Genomic DNA, 18,922 nt, shown 5'->3' on the forward strand with positions numbered 1-18,922 from the left:
CAGGTCTCTCTCCAGCCTAGTTTGCTGTCTGTTTCCACTTCTCTTTTCTTGAGCCGCTCCCTTCTATGCCCTTGCGCACTATCCTGACTTCTCCCGTCTGATTACTTTGTGCCTTCCAACGCACAATGCGAACTACAGGTAGTGCTGCAGGGCCCACACCCTTTTATTTGCCTTACAGAGCAGCTCTGGAGCTGTTACAGTGCCCAGCTGCTGCAAGAAATCAGCTTGAATGCTTCAGGGGCTGGGGCATAGTCAACATGAGCCCCACACCGAAGGAGGGTGGAGGTGTTTAATGCGAACTAGGGGTCATCCAAGCGCCGCAAAAGGCCGCCATGCCCTGCATAACCCTTTTCTCTTTTCATATGCAGATGAGGGTTCCAGCCAACTTTGGCCCACTGCTTGGATGACATCACCGTATGCAAATTCGTCTCCTGCAGACCTTCCCCCAGGAATGCTTGTACTAGTTATTGCATATGGTTTGATATTTGATGGTGCTTCAGTATTAGGCAGCCTTCCGCCCTCCCATGTTCATCTGAAAAGATGTGGTCTCCCTGCAGTTGTTGTCCCCAGACGAGAGTTCCCTTGTGCTTCCTCAGTTGAATCTCCTTAACTTGACGGGGGAGGGGCTGCCCGAGCAGCCACCCTCCCCAGCCCTATCCCAACTCATACTTATTTTGCATATGAGATCTCTATATCATGAAGATTGTTCTCACAGGGTGAGGTTCATCCATTATATTTTAAAATAGGAAGGTTCAAATTACATATTTGAATTGCATCTATGTGCTGGATTCAAATGTCCCCCCCCCCTTCCTTTCTCAATTGTGCCCGTCAGCAGCTATTCTAAGGTTGCTGCCAATGGGTGTGACACATTAATTTCTTCTGTGGGGTACACTGGACTCCACAAGGATTCACATTGGGGTGTAGAGTAGGATCTTGATCTGAGGCACCAACCGGCTCAAAGCTTTTGACTGTTCCCAAGATGCTCAGCGCATTCTCCTCTATAACCCCGCTTCCATGAACAGGGAGCTCAGTTTGTAGTTGTTGCCTTCAGTAGCAGGCCACTTAACAGGGGCCTGCCTCAAGCAGCCTATTCTTAGCTATTAATTTTGACAAGAAAAGAAGAACTTTTTTTATGAGAATCTACAAGGGCTGCAGCAGGCTAGGTCTAATAGACATCTTTACTGCAGCTTCATCACTCCCAGCGGCACTGTATACTCCCGTGCCCTGGTTGCTGGGTCACTGCAGCGGAGGCTCCGGTTTCTTCCTAAGGTCAGTCACACACAATGTAACACCCCGGTATAACAAGTGTGTAAACTATGTGGAACAGGTCAGGGATACCTTGATGGACTATTCCTCCTTCAGCAGCAGCTCTTCTCTATTCCTGGCAGAGAGGCAAGGTTTCCCCAGACACAAAGAAAGGCAGGCAGGGCTTTGTATGAAAGAATAAATGGTTTACCACATAACTCAGAAAAGGAACTGATTACAGTAGGGAAGGGAAAGATTTGATTCAAGCAACTTAAACACAGACACCATATACACTTTAAGTCATTACACAAATGGTAATATAACTAAATCTGAGATTAATACTATGTTGCTTAGTAATAGAAATCAACTTATGCAGACAATATTTTAGTCCCAGATAACATTGGTGTCACTGCAGGGAGTCTCTATGTGCACGTTGGGGCCCGGTTATGTTGTTACATAGTTATATGCAGCTATTGTCTCCTTTAGCTGTGAACAAAATATTGTAGCTCTGTGTAGTAAAGATGATTGTTTAAAACAAACTGGAGCTGCTTCCCATGTAAATCGCTGCATAGGTATAGTAAATATAGGATAATGTCCTTTGCAGTGGAGTAGGTTTCAGTATAAATATGGATTTATCTCACCCAGTCAATAGATGTTTCTGAGGCAGTTTCCCCTCAGATGTAGGCCAGTCAGCATTGGTATAAAGGCTTTATACTCTCCTGTCTCTGACACTTGCTGTGCACTCTCTTGGCTGAGAGTGTCATGGCGTTCTTACTTGTTAATTGCTGCACTTCCACTGCTGTATTTTGCACTACTGCTTACTCTCTCATGCAATTTTCAGCTTATTTGTCTCCCCTCTCTCAGCTGCTCATCTCTGCGTAATGGCGTCGCCAGCTCTTTCCTCACCATGGCTCCAACTGACTTCTCAAACTGCTGTTCAATTTTCTTTTAAATAAACTTTATTTAAAATGGCACAGGCAACTACACTGTTGTCAAAAATGTCCTTGTTGTTATGGGATATCACACGTGCCCCCCCCCCAAAACATGCGTGTCCTCACGCATTTTGGTTTTATCCCTATATAAACTTCTCACTATATCCAGTCACATTCATTAGTGAACACAGATTATGTCTGAAACATTAACATTTATCAACATTTTTAACATCAGTATCTGATAGGTATAATTCCTTTTGTGCTATAGTACATTAACACATGCTCCTGGAGCAATCGGTTGAAATCTGGACAGTATATGGTCTTGAAAAGTTTGTCTAGGAAACCTCAACCCCCCTGCCATGGATGAGTATTGAACTCTTTCTAAACTGTCTTTGGGACATGCTGTACAAAACTGCAGCTGACTATGGTGGTTTTCTGTTTTGCAAGCCCTAGTCTTCTTGCCTCCTTGTCGGTGACAAACCACCTTAGTCTGCTGTAAATACATTTTATGAGCCTCTTCCATTCCATCTTGGGATTCAGTATCACAGCTGGTTTGGGACAATGGATTCTGGAGAGAAAGAGGCAGCAAGGTTCTTCTTACAGAACAGGTTGGACAGTTTCGGCACCATCTCTTGATGTCTTCCCTCATTTCAACCCAAAAGAACTTTTTCCAGATGCTTGTTTCCATCCTTTTGCACCCAGGGTGACCTGACTTGTCGTGATATTCTTCAAGCACATAACAAGCACTTTGTCTTGGAATTACAAGTTGACTGATCCTATAATGAGTATTAGGATCCACACTACATCGAACCAACTGTCCTTTCTCTTCAAACAGCCTTTCTCGCTGTCTCAACAACTTCAGGAGTTCTGGCGAGGATTCTTGCCTTTGTCGCTTGGTCAGGTATTTCCCAATCTTCAGTAAGGCTTTGAGGTGTCTTATCATCTGACTTTTATCTTGCAGGTGGTCAAAACTGGTTCCTTGAATAGGTTGCTCACAGTTTCTAGAACTGGATGCTATATTATTCATGCCTAACATTGAAGCATTCTTTCGGATAATCTGGACACTGGAGATGGGCATTTCTATCATTATTTGGCTAGCCTTATTTTTTTCATGTTCCTCTCTTACAGATAATTCTGTTATCATTCTTCCCTTTTGTTTGGCTATCCCAGGTTGAAGGCCTTGTTTCTCCTGGAGCTTGTCAGTTTGAAACTCTCCTTGGAGTGCTGCTACGAGCTCCTCACAGCAGTTCCGCAACACATTCATGCCCACTATCACTGGAGGCAATCCATCATCTTGGGCAGTGGTGATGATGAAGCCTTGCTGTGGTAGCACTGTTCGTCCGATTTGAATTTCAGCTTCCGAGTATCCTTTGCAAGGGATGCAGTGCCCATTGCTTGCAATCGGGTTTATCAATGTGGAAGTTGACGGAAACATCTGTTCCTCAGTCCAATGCTGCTCAAACTGTGTTGCTTGTATTGTGGTCACTAGTGATCCAGTGTCTAAGAGAGCGGGCATTGAGACTCCATTGATGCAAACTTGAACCACCGGGCTTTGGCTAACATAACGGGTTAACCACATGAATTTGGAGTTTAAATGATCTGGCTGCTCAAATTCTCTCTTAATTTGTCCGCTTCCTTCACAGCTTTGAAAAATGGGTCGCCTTTGGGAGGCAAAGTGGTTGGAAAAAAGTGTCTCCCTGTTTCTATGTAGGTCCCATTGGGAACTGTTCAGTGGTCTCCTCTCCTGGCACCATTCCATTTCTTCATGGAGCAGTGCCTGCTGTCTCTTCAGAATCTGCAGGTCTCTGCGCATCTCTGTCACACCACGTGTCAGTTCAGCCAGCAGACTTCGTAACTCACTAGAAGAGTCAAATATGCATGTCTTTGAACATGGCACTGTCACTCCTTTTACTGTAGGTGGGTAAGTAGCTCCTTTAAAACTTGACTCCTGGGCATCAGAATTCTCTTGATACCGTGGCATCTCTGGAATAGACTCTTGTGGAACAGCCCCTGAAGTAAGACTGGAGCCTAGAACTTTAATCGCAGCCTCTTTAAAATCCAGGAATGTGCTTCCAGGCTTCTGCAATCTCAATAGTCGCAGCTGAGTTTTACAAATTCGCCCCTTGCACCTTCAGTGAACTGGTCCAATAACATTTTCTCTTTGTCATGCACTTGCTCAGGGTCTGCTTGCTGAACATCTCTGAGTGCTTCCTGCAAGCTGAGGGCATAGCCCCGTAGTGACTCTCCTGGTTGTTGCTTTCGAGCAAAGAAGTGCATTTTAAGTTCTGACACTGTCCTTGTGTCAAATGTGGTAGCAAGCCTGTTGAGGATCTGGTCCACAGTCTTCTTCTCTTCAGTAGGCCAGGAAGTAACCTCTCTAAGTGCAAGCCCTTTCAACTGTTCCATCAAGATCTCCACCTTTTGCTGCTCTTTCAGCGGGTACAGACGAAACAAAGACTGCAGTAGTATCCTCATCAGTTTATTTTTGTCAATTACCATTTTAATAATCGGGTAAAGAAAATTAAGTGGATTTTTGAAAGAAAACAATACTGTCAATATACTATTAAAACAAATTAAAATGGTAAAAGTTATTGTACTTTAAGTAAAAATAAAAGAGCAAAAATATCAATCCCAGTTTTGGATTACTTTAATTAACAAAAAAAAATGCATATAGCAGAGGATAGTTTCAATCTGCCTACCTCTGGGCTATGGACCCAGCATGCTTCCATTACAGTACTCTGCTGCACATGTAATTGCAAGAGATCCTGAAGCACTCACTCATCATGGGAAAGTACCAATGTGTTTCTTCATTGGTTGATGGAAGAAACATCTTACAAAAACTCTCCAGATTATTGACTATTTAAAGTTTTTCTTGGAAACGTTCTAGATGAATGCTTATCAGCCTTTGTCAGTATGTACTTTTGCAAAGTGTCGCTGTGGCGCAATCAGTTAGTGTGTACGGCTATTAACCAAAAGGTTGGTGGTTCAATCCCACCCAGGGACGTAATTGACCTTGTTATCAGATTTTGGTGATCTTTAAGTAGACAAGTCAAAATTTCAAAAACCCCTGTTATGGTGTTGGGTACCTGGCCTTCTCTGATGTAATCAGAGTTAGATTTGATTCAGTGATTTTATAAAAACAGCTAGGAAGCACAATTTAGCAGTGGTTTGCAGAGAAAAAGAAATATGCTGGCAAAAAAATCCAATTGAGTGATTAAACAGCTCTTCATTTTCTGGCTTTACTTTTATGCTAACAAATTTGTACTCTGAAAAGTGTCCACAAAGCCAAATATCTGATTAACATCTTTGTAGGAATGGTTTTTCACCTATTACTAAATTAAACTTGCTTCATTGGAAAGGCAGCAAGATGCATCCTCATTTCAATATCTACTGAAATAATACAGGTTGACACCAGGAAACATTAACGCCACTGCATCCTTGCTGCTTTCTCATGTGGAAGTCTGTTTAATGTGAAAACAAGGTGATATCTAATTAGCACACAGGTAAGGAATTAAGAAAATCTTTATTTAAGGGTGAAGATGTTTCTCACAAAATCGTTGCCCCAATGCATCATTGAAATTCAAGCTGGAAAGATGATTTTAATACATCACTTGTACATTTTGTATTGCTCTTCTGGTGACAATGTAGTTTGTTTTTGTCAATTACCATTTTAATAATCGGGTAAAGAAAATTAAGTGGATTTTTGAAAGAAAACAATACTGTCAATATACTATTAAAACAAATTAAAATGGTAAAAGTTATTGTACTTTAAGTAAAAATAAAAGCTAAAATATCAATCCCAGTTTTGGATTACTTTAATGAACAAAAAAAAATGCATATAGCAAAGGATAGTTTCAATCTGCCTACCTCTGGGTTATGGACCCAGCATGCTTCCATTACAGTACTCTGCTGCACATGTAAGTGCAAGAGATCCTGAAGCACTCACTCATCATGCGAAAGTACCAATGTGTTTCTTCATTGGTTGCTGGAAGAAACATCTTACAAAAACTCTCCAGATTATTGACTTTTTAAAGTTTTTCTAGGAAACGTTCTAGATGAATGCTTATTAGTCTTTGTCAGTATTTACTTTTTGCAAAGTGTCTCTGTGGCGCAATCGGTTAGTGTGTTCAGCTATTAATCAAAAGGTTGGTGGTTCAATCCCACCCAGGGACGTGATTGACCTTGTGATCAGATTTTGGTGATATTTAAGTAGACAAGTCAAAATTGCAAACCCCCTCTTATGGTGTAGGGTACCTGGCCTTCTCTGATGTAATCAGAGTTAGATTTAATTAAGTGATTTTATAAAAAAAACAGCTAGGAAGCACAATTTAGCAGTGGGTTGCAGAGAAAAAGAAAAATGCTGGCAGAAAAATCCAATTGAGTGATTAAACAGCTCTTCATTTTCTGGCTTTATTTTTATGATAACAAATTTGTTCTCTGAAAAGTGTCCACAAAGCCAAGTATCTGATTAACATCTTTGTAGGGATGGTTTTTCACCTATTACTAAATTAAACTTGCTTCATTGGAAAGGCAGCAAGATGTATCCTCATTTCAATATCTACGGAAATAATACAGGTTGACACCATGAAACATTAACGCCACTGCATCTTTGCTGTTTTCTCATGTGGAAGTCTGTTTAATGTGAAAACAAGGTGATCTCTAATTAGCACACAGGTAAGGAATTAAGAAAATCTTTATTTAAGGGTGAAGATGTTTCTCACAAAATCGTTGCCCCAATGCATCATTGAAATCCAAGCTGGAAAGATGATTTTAATATATTACTTGAACATTTTATATTGCTCTTCTGGTGATAATGTAGTTTGTTTTTGTCAATTACCATTTTAATAATCGGGTAAAGAAAATTAAGTGGATTTTTGAAAGAAAACAATACTGTCAATATACTATTAAAACAAATTAAAATGGTAAAAGTTATTGTACTTTAAGTAAAAATAAAAGAGCAAAAATATCAATCCCAGTTTTGGATTACTTTAATTAACAAAAAAAAAATGCATATAGCAGAGGATAGTTTCAATCTGCCTACCTCTGGGTTATGGACCCAGCATGCTTCCATTACAGTACTCTGCTGCACATGTAAGTGCAAGAGATCCTGAAGCACTCACTCATCATGGGAAAGTACCAATGTGTTTCTTCATTGGTTGATGGAAGAAACATCTTACAAAAACTCTCCACATTATTGACTTTTTAAAATGTTTCTAGGAATCGTTCTAGATGAATGCTTATTAGCCTTTGTCAGTATGGACTTTTGCAAAGTGTTGCTGTGGTGCAATCAGTTACTGCGTAAGGCTATTAACCAAAAGGTTGGTGGTTCAATCCCACCCAGGGACGTAATTGACCTTGTTATCAGATTTTGGTGATCTTTATGTAGACAAGTCAAAATTTCGAAAACCCCTGTTATGGTGTAGGGTACCTGGCCTTCTCTGATGTAATCAGAGTTAGATTTGATTCAGTGATTTTATAAAAACAGCTAGGAAGCACAATTTAGCAGTGGGTTGCAGAGAAAAAGAAATATGCTGGCAAAAAAATCCAATTGAGTGATTAAATAGCTCTTCATTTTCTGGCTTTATTTTTATGCTAACAAATTTGTTCTCTGAAAAGTGTCCACAAAGCCAAGTATCTGATTAACATCTTTGTAGGGATGGTTTTTCACCTATTACTAAATTAAACTTGCTTCATTGGAAAGGCAGCAAGGTGCATCCTCATTTCAATATCTACTGAAATAATACAGGTTGACACCAGGAAACATTAACGCCACTGCATCCTTGCTGCTTTCTCATGTGGAAGTCTGTTTAATGTGAAAACAAGGTGATATCTAATTAGCACACAGGTAAGGAATTAAGAAAATCTTTATTTAAGGGTGAAGATGTTTCTCACAAAATCGTTGCCCCAATGCATCATTGAAATTCAAGCTGGAAAGATGATTTTAATATATCATTTGTACATTTTGTATTGCTCTTCTGGTGACAATGTAGTTTGTTTTTGTCAATTACCATTTTAATAATCGGGTAAAGAAAATTAATTGGATTTTTGAAAGAAAACAATACTGTCAATATACTATTAAAACAAATTAAAATGGTAAAAGTTATTGTACTTTAAGTAAAAATAAAAGAGCAAAAATATCAATCCCAGTTTTGGATTACTTTAATTAACAAAAAAAATGCATATAGCAGAGGATAGTTTCAATCTGCCTACCTCTGGGTTATGGACCCAGCATGCTTCCATTACAGTACTCTGCTGCACATGTAAGTGCAAGAGATCCTGAAGCACTCACTCATCATGGGAAAGTACCAATGTGTTTCTTCATTGGTTGATGGAAGAAACATCTTACAAAAACTCTCCACATTATTGACTTTTTAAAATGTTTCTAGGAATCGTTCTAGATGAATGCTTATTAGCCTTTGTCAGTATGGACTTTTGCAAAGTGTTGCTGTGGCGCAATCAGTTACTGTGTAAGGCTAATAACCAAAAGGTTGGTGGTTCAATCCCACCCAGGGACGTAATTGACCTTGTTATCAGATTTTGGTGATCTTTATGTAGACAAGTCAAAATTTCAAACCCCCTCTTATGGTGTAGGGTACCTGGCCTTCTCTGATGTAATCAGAGTTAGATTTGATTCAGTGATTTTATAAAAACAGCTTGGAAGCACAATTTAGCAGTGGGTTGCAGAGAAAAAGAAATATGCTGGCAAAAAAATCCAATTGAGTGATTAAACAGCTCTTCATTTTCTGGCTTTATTTTTATGCTAACAAATTTGTTCTCTGAAAAGTGTCCACAAAGCCAAGTTTCTGATTAACACCTTTGTAGGGATGGTTTTTCACCTATTACTAAATTAAACTTGCTTCATTGGAAAGGCTGCAAGATGCATCCTCATTTGAATATCTACTGAAATAATACAGGTTGACACCAGGAAACATTAACGCCACTGCATCCTTGCTGCTTTCTCATGTGGAAGTCTGTTTAATGTGAAAACAAGGTGATATCTAATTAGCACACAGGTAAGGAATTAAGAAAATCTTTATTTAAGGGTGAAGATGTTTCTCACAAAATCGTTGCCCCAATGCATCATTGAAATTCAAGCTGGAAAGATTATTTTAATATATCACTTGTACATTTTGTATTGCTCTTCTGGTGACAATGTAGTTTGTTTTTGTCAATTACCATTTTAATAATCGGGTAAAGAAAATTAAGTGGATTTTTGAAAGAAAACAATACTGTCAATATACTATTAAAACAAATGAAAATGGTAAAAGTTATTGTACTTTAAGTAAAAATAAAAGAGCAAAAATATCAATCCCAGTTTTGGATTACTTTAATTAACAAAAAAAAACGCATATAGCAGAGGATAGTTTCAATCTGCCTACCTCTGGGCTATGGACCCAGCATGCTTCCATTACAGTACTCTGCTGCACATGTAATTGCAAGAGATCCTGAAGTACTCACTCATCATGGGAAAGTACCAATGTGTTTCTTCATTGGTTGATGGAAGAAACATCTTACAAAAACTCTCCAGATTATTGACTACTTAAAGTTTTTCTAGGAAACGTTCTAGATGAATGCTTATTAGCCTTTGTCAGTATGTACTTTTGCAAAGTGTCGCTGTGGCGCAATCAGTTAGTGTGTACGGCTATTAACCAAAAGGTTGGTGGTTCAATCCCACCCAGGGATGTAATTGACCTTGTTATCAGATTTTGGTGATCTTTAAGTAGACAAGTCAAAATTTCAAAAACCCCTGTTATGGTGTAGGGTACCTGGCCTTCTCTGATGTAATCAGAGTTAGATTTGATTCAGTGATTTTATAAAAACAGCTAGGAAGCACAATTTAGCAGTGGTTTGCAGAGAAAAAGAAATATGCTGGCAAAAAAATCCAATTGAGTGATTAAACAGCTCTTCATTTTCTGGCTTTATTTTTATGCTAACAAATTTGTTCTCTGAAAAGTGTCCACAAAGCCAAGTATCTGATTAACATCTTTGTAGGGATGGTTTTTCACCTATTACTAAATTAAACTTGCTTCATTGGAAAGGCAGCAAGATGCATCCTCATTTCAATATCTACTGAAATAATACAGGTTGACACCAGGAAACATTAACGCCACTGCATCCTTGCTGCTTTCTCATGTGGAAGTCTGTTTAATGTGAAAACAAGGTGATATCTAATTAGCACACAGGTAAGGAATTAAGAAAATCTTTATTTAAGGGTGAAGATGTTTCTCACAAAATCGTTGCCCCAATGCATCATTGAAATTCAAGCTGGAAAGATGATTTTAATATATCACTTGTACATTTTGTATTGCTCTTCTGGTGACAATGTAGTTTGTTTTTGTCAATTACCATTTTAATAATAGGGTAAAGAAAATTAAGTGGATTTTTGAAAGAAAACAATACTGTCAATATACTATTAAAACAAATTAAAATGGTAAAAGTTATTGTACTTTAAGTAAAAATAAAAGAGCAAAAATATCAATCCCAGTTTTGGATTACTTTAATTAACAAAAAAAATGCATATAGCAGAGGATAGTTTCAATCTGCCTACCTCTGGGTTAAGGGGCCCAGCATGCTTCCATTGCAGTACTCTGCTGCACATGTAAGTGCAAGAGAACCTGAAGCACTCACTCATCATGGGAAAGTACCAATGCGTTTCTTCATTGGTTGATGGAAGAAACATCTTACAAAAACTCTCCAGATTATTGACTTTTTAAAGTTTTCTAGGAAACGTTCTAGATGAATGCTTATTAGCCTTTGTCAGTATGTACTTTTGCAAAGTGTCTCTGTGGTGCAATCGGTTAGTGTGTTTGGTTATTAACCAAAGGGTTGGTGGTTCAATCCCACCCAGGGATGTTATTGACCTTGTCATCAGATTTTGGTGATCTTTAAGTAGACAAGTCAAAATTTCAAACCCCCTCTTATGGTGTAGGGTACCTGGCCTACTCTGATGTAATCAGAGTTAGATTTGATTAAGTGATTTTATCAAAAAACAGCTAGGAAGCACAATTTAGCAGTGGTTTGCAGAGAAAATGAAATATGCTGGCAGAAAAATCCAATTGAGTGATTAAACAGCTCTTCATTTTCTGGCTTTATTTTTATGCTAACTAATTTGTTCTCTAAAAAGTGTCCACAAAGCCAAGTATCGGATTAACATCTTTGTAGGGATGGTTTTTCACCTATTACTAAATTAAACTTGCTTCATTGGAAAGGCAGCAAGATGCATCCTCATTTCAATATCTACTGAAATAATACAGGTTGACACCAGGAAACATTAACGCCACTGCATCCTTGCTGCTTTCTCATGTGGAAGTCTGTTTAATGTGAAAACAAGGTGATATCTAATTAGCACACAGGTAAGGAATTAAGAAAATCTTTATTTAAGGGTAAGATGTTTCTCACAAAATCGTTGCCCCAATGCATCATTGAAATTCAAGCTGGAAAGATGATTTTAATATATCACTTGTACATTTTGTATTGCTCTTCTGATGACAATGTAGTTTGTTTTTGTCAATTACCATTTTAATAATCGGGTAAAGAAAATTAAGTGGATTTTTGAAAGAAAACAATACTGTCAATATACTATTAAAACAAATTAAAATGGTAAAAGTTATTGTACTTTAAGTAAAAATAAAAGAGCAAAAATATCAATACCAGTTTTGGATTACTTTAATTAACAAAAAAAAATGCATATAGCAGAGGATAGTTTCAATCTGCCTACCTCTGGGTTATGGACCCAGCATGCTTCCATTACAGTCCTCTGCTGCACATGTAAGTGCAAGAGATCCTGAAGCACTCACTCATCATGGGAAAGTACCAATGTGTTTCTTCATTGGTTGATGGAAGAAACATCTTACAAAAACTCTCCACATTATTGACTTTTTAAAATGTTTCTAGGAATCGTTCTAGATGAATGCTTATTAGCCTTTGTCAGTATGGACTTTTGCAAAGTGTTGCTGTGGCGCAATCAGTTACTGTGTAAGGCTATTAACCAAAAGGTTGGTGGTTCAATCCCACCCAGGGATGTAATTGACCTTGTTATCAGATTTTGGTGATCTTTATGTAGACAAGTCAAAATTTCGAAAACCCCTGTTATGGTGTAGGGTACCTGGCCTTCTCTGATGTAATCAGAGTTAGATTTGATTCAGTGATTTTATAAAAACAGCTAGGAAGCACAATTTAGCAGTGGGTTGCAGAGAAAAAGAAATATGCTGGCAAAAAAATCCAATTGAGTGATTAAACAGCTCTTCATTTTCTGGCTTTATTTTTATGCTAACAAATTTGTTCTCTGAAAAGTGTCCACAAAGCCAAGTATCTGATTAACATCTTTGTAGGGATGGTTTTTCACCTATTACTAAATTAAACTTGCTTCATTGGAAAGGCAGCAAGATGCATCCTCATTTCAATATCTACTGAAATAATACAGGTTGACACCAGGAAACATTAACGCCACTGCATCCTTGCTGCTTTCTCATGTGGAAGTCTGTTTAATGTGAAAACAAGGTGATATCTAATTAGCACACAGGTAAGGAATTAAGAAAATCTTTATTTAAGGGTGAAGATGTTTCTCACAAAATCGTTGCCCCAATGCATCATTGAAATTCAAGCTGGAAAGATGATTTTAATATATCATTTGTACATTTTGTATTGCTCTTCTGGTGACAATGTAGTTTGTTTTTGTCAATTACCATTTTAATAATCGGGTAAAGAAAATTAATTGGATTTTTGAAAGAAAACAATACTGTCAATATACTATTAAAACAAATTAAAATGGTAAAAGTTATTGTACTTTAAGTAAAAATAAAAGAGCAAAAATATCAATCCCAGTTTTGGATTACTTTAATTAACAAAAAAAATGCATACAGCAGAGGATAGTTTCAATCTGCCTACCTCTGGGTTATGGACCCAGCATGCTTCCATTACAGTACTCTGCTGCACATGTAAGTGCAAGAGATCCTGAAGCACTCACTCATCATGGGAAAGTACCAATGTGTTTCTTCATTGGTTGATGGAAGAAACATCTTACAAAAACTCTCCAGATTATTGACTATTTAAAGTTTTTCTAGGAAACGTTCTAGATGAATGCTTATTAGCCTTTGTCAGTATGTACTTTTGCAAAGTGTCGCTGTGGCGCAATCAGTTAGTGTGTACGGCTATTAACCAAAAGGTTGGTGGTTCAATCCCACCCAGGGATGTAATTGACCTTGTTATCAGATTTTGGTGATCTTTAAGTAGACAAGTCAAAATTTCAAAAACCCCTGTTATGGTGTAGGGTACCTGGCCTTCTCTGATGTAATCAGAGTTAGATTTGATTCAGTGATTTTATAAAAACAGCTAGGAAGCACAATTTAGCAGTGGTTTGCAGAGAAAAAGAAATATGCTGGCAAAAAAATCCAATTGAGTGATTAAACAGCTCTTCATTTTCTGGCTTTATTTTTATGCTAACAAATTTGTTCTCTGAAAAGTGTCCACAAAGCCAAGTATCTGATTAACATCTTTGTAGGGATGGTTTTTCACCTATTACTAAATTAAACTTGCTTCATTGGAAAGGCAGCAAGATGCATCCTCATTTCAATATCTACTGAAATAATACAGGTTGACACCAGGAAACATTAACGCCACTGCATCCTTGCTGCTTTCTCATGTGGAAGTCTGTTTAATGTGAAAACAAGGTGATATCTAATTAGCACACAGGTAAGGAATTAAGAAAATCTTTATTTAAGGGTAAGATGTTTCTCACAAAATCGTTGCCCCAATGCATCATTGAAATTCAAGCTGGAAAGATGATTTTAATATATCACTTGTACATTTTGTATTGCTCTTCTGGTGACAATGTAGTTTGTTTTTGTCAATTACCATTTTAATAATCGGGTAAAGAAAATTAAGTGGATTTTTGAAAGAAAACAATACTGTCAATATACTATTAAAACAAATTAAAATGGTAAAAGTTATTGTACTTTAAGTAAAAATAAAAGAGCAAAAATATCAATACCAGTTTTGGATTACTTTAATTAACAAAAAAAAAATGCATATAGCAGAGGATAGTTTCAATCTGCCTACCTCTGGGTTATGGACCCAGCATGCTTCCATTACAGTCCTCTGCTGCACATGTAAGTGCAAGAGATCCTGAAGCACTCACTCATCATGGGAAAGTACCAATGTGTTTCTTCATTGGTTGATGGAAGAAACATCTTACAAAAACTCTCCACATTATTGACTTTTTAAAATGTTTCTAGGAATCGTTCTAGATGAATGCTTATTAGCCTTTGTCAGTATGGACTTTTGCAAAGTGTTGCTGTGGCGCAATCAGTTACTGTGTAAGGCTATTAACCAAAAGGTTGGTGGTTCAATCCCACCCAGGGATGTAATTGACCTTGTTATCCGATTTTGGTGATCTTTATGTAGACAAGTCAAAATTTCGAAAACCCTTGTTATGGTGTAGGGTACCTGGCCTTCTCTGATGTAATCAGAGTTAGATTTGATTCAGTGATTTTATAAAAACAGCTAGGAAGCACAATTTAGCAGTGGGTTGCAGAGAAAAAGAAATATGCTGGCAAAAAAATCCAATTGAGTGATTAAATAGCTCTTCATTTTCTGGCTTTATTTTTATGCTAACAAATTTGTTCTCTGAAAAGTGTCCACAAAGCCAAGTATCTGATTAACATCTTTGTAGGGATGGTTTTTCACCTATTACTAAATTAAACTTGCTTCATTGGAAAGGCAGCAAGATGCATCCTCATTTCAATATCTACTGAAATAATACAGGTTGACACCAGGAAACATTAACGCCACTGCATCCTTGCTGCTTTCTCATGTGGAAGTCTGTTTAATGTGAAAACAAGGTGATATCTAATTAGCACACAGGTAAGGAATTAAGAAAATCTTTATTTAAGGGTGAAGATGTTTCTCACAAAATCGTTGCCCCAATGCATCATTGAAATTCAAGCTGGAAAGATGATTTTAATATATCATTTGTACATTTTGTATTGCTCTTCTGGTGACAATGTAGTTTGTTTTTGTCAATTACCATTTTAATAATCGGGTAAAGAAAATTAATTGGATTTTTGAAAGAAAACAATACTGTCAATATACTATTAAAACAAATTAAAAAGGTAAAAGTTATTGTACTTTAAGTAAAAATAAAAGAGCAAAAATATCAATCCCAGTTTTGGATTACTTTAATTAACAAAAAAAAATGCATATAGCAGAGGATAGTTTCAATCTGCCTACCTCTGGGTTATGGACCCAGCATGCTTCCATTACAGTACTCTGCTGCACATGTAAGTGCAAGAGATCCTGAAGCACTCACTCATCATGGGAAAGTACCAATATGTTTCTTCATTGGTTGATGGAAGAAACATCTTACAAAAACTCTCCACATTATTGACTTTTTAAAATGTTTCTAGGAATCGTTCTAGATGAATGCTTATTAGCCTTTGTCAGTAAGGACTTTTGCAAAGTGTTGCTGTGGCGCAATCAGTTACTGTGTAAGGCTATTAACCAAAAGGTTGGTGGTTCAATCCCACCCAGGGACGTAATTGACCTTGTTATCAGATTTTGGTGATCTTTATGTAGACAAGTCAAAATTTCAAACCCCCTCTTATGGTGTAGGGTACCTGGCCTTCTCTGATGTAATCAGAGTTAGATTTGATTCAGTGATTTTATAAAAACAGCTAGGAAGCACAATTTAGCAGTGGGTTGCAGAGAAAAAGAAATATGCTGGCAAAAAAATCCAATTGAGTGATTAAACAGCTCTTCATTTTCTGGCTTTATTTTTATGCTAACAAATTTGTTCTCTGAAAAGTGTCCACAAAGCCAAGTTTCTGATTAACACCTTTGTAGGGATGGTTTTTCACCTATTACTAAATTAAACTTGCTTCATTGGAAAGGCAGCAAGATGCATCCTCATTTGAATATCTACTGAAATAATACAGGTTGACACCAGGAAACATTAACGCCACTGCATCCTTGCTGCTTTCTCATGTGGAAGTCTGTTTAATGTGAAAACAAGGTGATATCTAATTAGCACACAGGTAAGGAATTAAGAAAATCTTTATTTAAGGGTGAAGATGTTTCTCACAAAATCGTTGCCCCAATGCATCATTGAAATTCAAGCTGGAAAGATGATTTTAATATATCACTTGTACATTTTGTATTGCTCTTCTGGTGACAATGTAGTTTGTTTTTGTCAATTACCATTTTAATAATCGGGTAAAGAAAATTAAGTGGATTTTTGAAAGAAAACAATACTGTCAATATACTATTAAAACAAATGAAAATGGTAAAAGTTATTGTACTTTAAGTAAAAATAAAAGAGCAAAAATATCAATCCCAGTTTTGGATTACTTTAATTAACAAAAAAAAACGCATATAGCAGAGGATAGTTTCAATCTGCCTACCTCTGGGCTATGGACCCAGCATGCTTCCATTACAGTACTCTGCTGCACATGTAATTGCAAGAGATCCTGAAGTACTCACTCATCATGGGAAAGTACCAATGTGTTTCTTCATTGGTTGATGGAAGAAACATCTTACAAAAACTCTCCAGATTATTGACTATTTAAAGTTTTTCTAGGAAACGTTCTAGATGAATGCTTATTAGCCTTTGTCAGTATGTACTTTTGCAAAGTGTCGCTGTGGCGCAATCAGTTAGTGTGTACGGCTATTAACCAAAAGGTTGGTGGTTCAATCCCACCCAGGGATGTAATTGACCTTGTTATCAGATTTTGGTGATCTTTAAGTAGACAAGTCAAAATTTCAAAAACCCCTGTTATGGTGTAGGGTACCTGGCCTTCTCTGATGTAATCAGAGTTAGATTTGATTCAGTGATTTTATAAAAACAGCTAGGAAGCACAATTTAGCAGTGGTTTGCAGAGAAAAAGAAATATGCTGGCAAAAAAATCCAATTGAGTGATTAAACAGCTCTTCATTTTCTGGCTTTATTTATATGCTAACAAATTTGTTCTCTGAAAAGTGTCCACAAAGCCAAGTATCTGATTAACATCTTTGTAGGGATGGTTTTTCACCTATTACTAAATTAAACTTGCTTCATTGGAAAGGCAGCAAGATGCATCCTCATTTCAATATCTACTGAAATAATACAGGTTGACACCAGGAAACATTAACGCCACTGCATCCTTGCTGCTTTCTCATGTGGAAGTCTGTTTAATGTGAAAACAAGGTGATATCTAATTAGCACACAGGTAAGGAATTAAGAAAATCTTTATTTAAGGGTGAAGATGTTTCTCACAAAATCGTTGCCCCAATGCATCATTGAAATTCAAGCTGGAAAGATGATTTTAATATATCACTTGTACATTTTGTATTGCTCTTCTGGTGACAATGTAGTTTGTTTTTGTCAATTACCATTTTAATAATAGGGTAAAGAAAATTAAGTGGATTTTTGAAAGAAAACAATACTGTCAATATACTATTAAAACAAATTAAAATGGTAAAAGTTATTGTACTTTAAGTAAAAATAAAAGAGCAAAAATATCAATCCCAGTTTTGGATTACTTTAATTAACAAAAAAAAATGCATATAGCAGAGGATAGTTTCAATCTGCCTACCTCTGGGTTAAGGGGCCCAGCATGCTTCCATTGCAGTACTCTGCTGCACATGTAAGTGCAAGAGATCCTAAAGCACTCACTCATCATGGGAAAGTACCAATGCGTTTCTTCATTGGTTGATGGAAGAAACATCTTACAAAAACTCTCCAGATTATTGACTTTTTAAAGTTTTCTAGGAAACGTTCTAGATGAATGCTTATTAGCCTTTGTCAGTATGTACTTTTGCAAAGTGTCTCTGTGGTGTAATCGGTTAGTGTGTTTGGTTATTAACCAAAGGGTTGGTGGTTCAATCCCACCCAGGGATGTTATTGACCTTGTCATCAGATTTTGGTGATCTTTAAGTAGACAAGTCAAAATTTCAAACCCCCTCTTATGGTGTAGGGTACCTGGCCTACTCTGATGTAATCAGAGTTAGATTTGATTAAGTGATTTTATCAAAAAACAGCTAGGAAGCACAATTTAGCAGTGGTTTGCAGAGAAAATGAAATATGCTGGCAGAAAAATCCAATTGAGTGATTAAACAGCTCTTCATTTTCTGGCTTTATTTTTATGCTAACTAATTTGTTCTCTGAAAAGTGTCCACAAAGCCAAGTATCGGATTAACATCTTTGTAGGGATGGTTTTTCACCTATTACTAAATTAAACTTGCTTCATTGGAAAGGCAGCAAGATGCATCCTCATTTCAATATCTACTGAAATAATACAGGTTGACACCAGGAAACATTAACGCCACTGCATCCTTGCTGCTTTCTCATGTGGAAGTCTGTTTAATGTGAAAACAAGGTGATATCTAATTAGCACACAGGTAAGGAATTAAGAAAATCTTTATTTAAGGGTAAGATGTTTCTCACAAAATCGTTGCCCCAATGCATCATTGAAATTCAAGCTGGAAAGATGATTTTAATATATCACTTGTACATTTTGTATTGCTCTTCTGGTGACAATGTAGTTTGTTTTTGTCAATTACCATTTTAATAATCGGGTAAAGAAAATTAAGTGGATTTTTGAAAGAAAACAATACTGTCTATATACTATTAAAACAAATTAAAAAGGTAAAAGTTATTGTACTTTAAGTAAAATAAAAAGAGCAAAAATATCAATCCCAGTTTTGGATTACTTTAATTAACAAAAAAAATGCATATAGCAGAGGATAATTTCAATCTGCCTACCTCTGGGTTA

The sequence above is a fragment of the Pseudophryne corroboree genome, unplaced genomic scaffold, assembly GCF_028390025.1.
Source record: "Pseudophryne corroboree isolate aPseCor3 unplaced genomic scaffold, aPseCor3.hap2 scaffold_403, whole genome shotgun sequence".
Taxonomy (NCBI): domain Eukaryota; kingdom Metazoa; phylum Chordata; class Amphibia; order Anura; family Myobatrachidae; genus Pseudophryne; species Pseudophryne corroboree.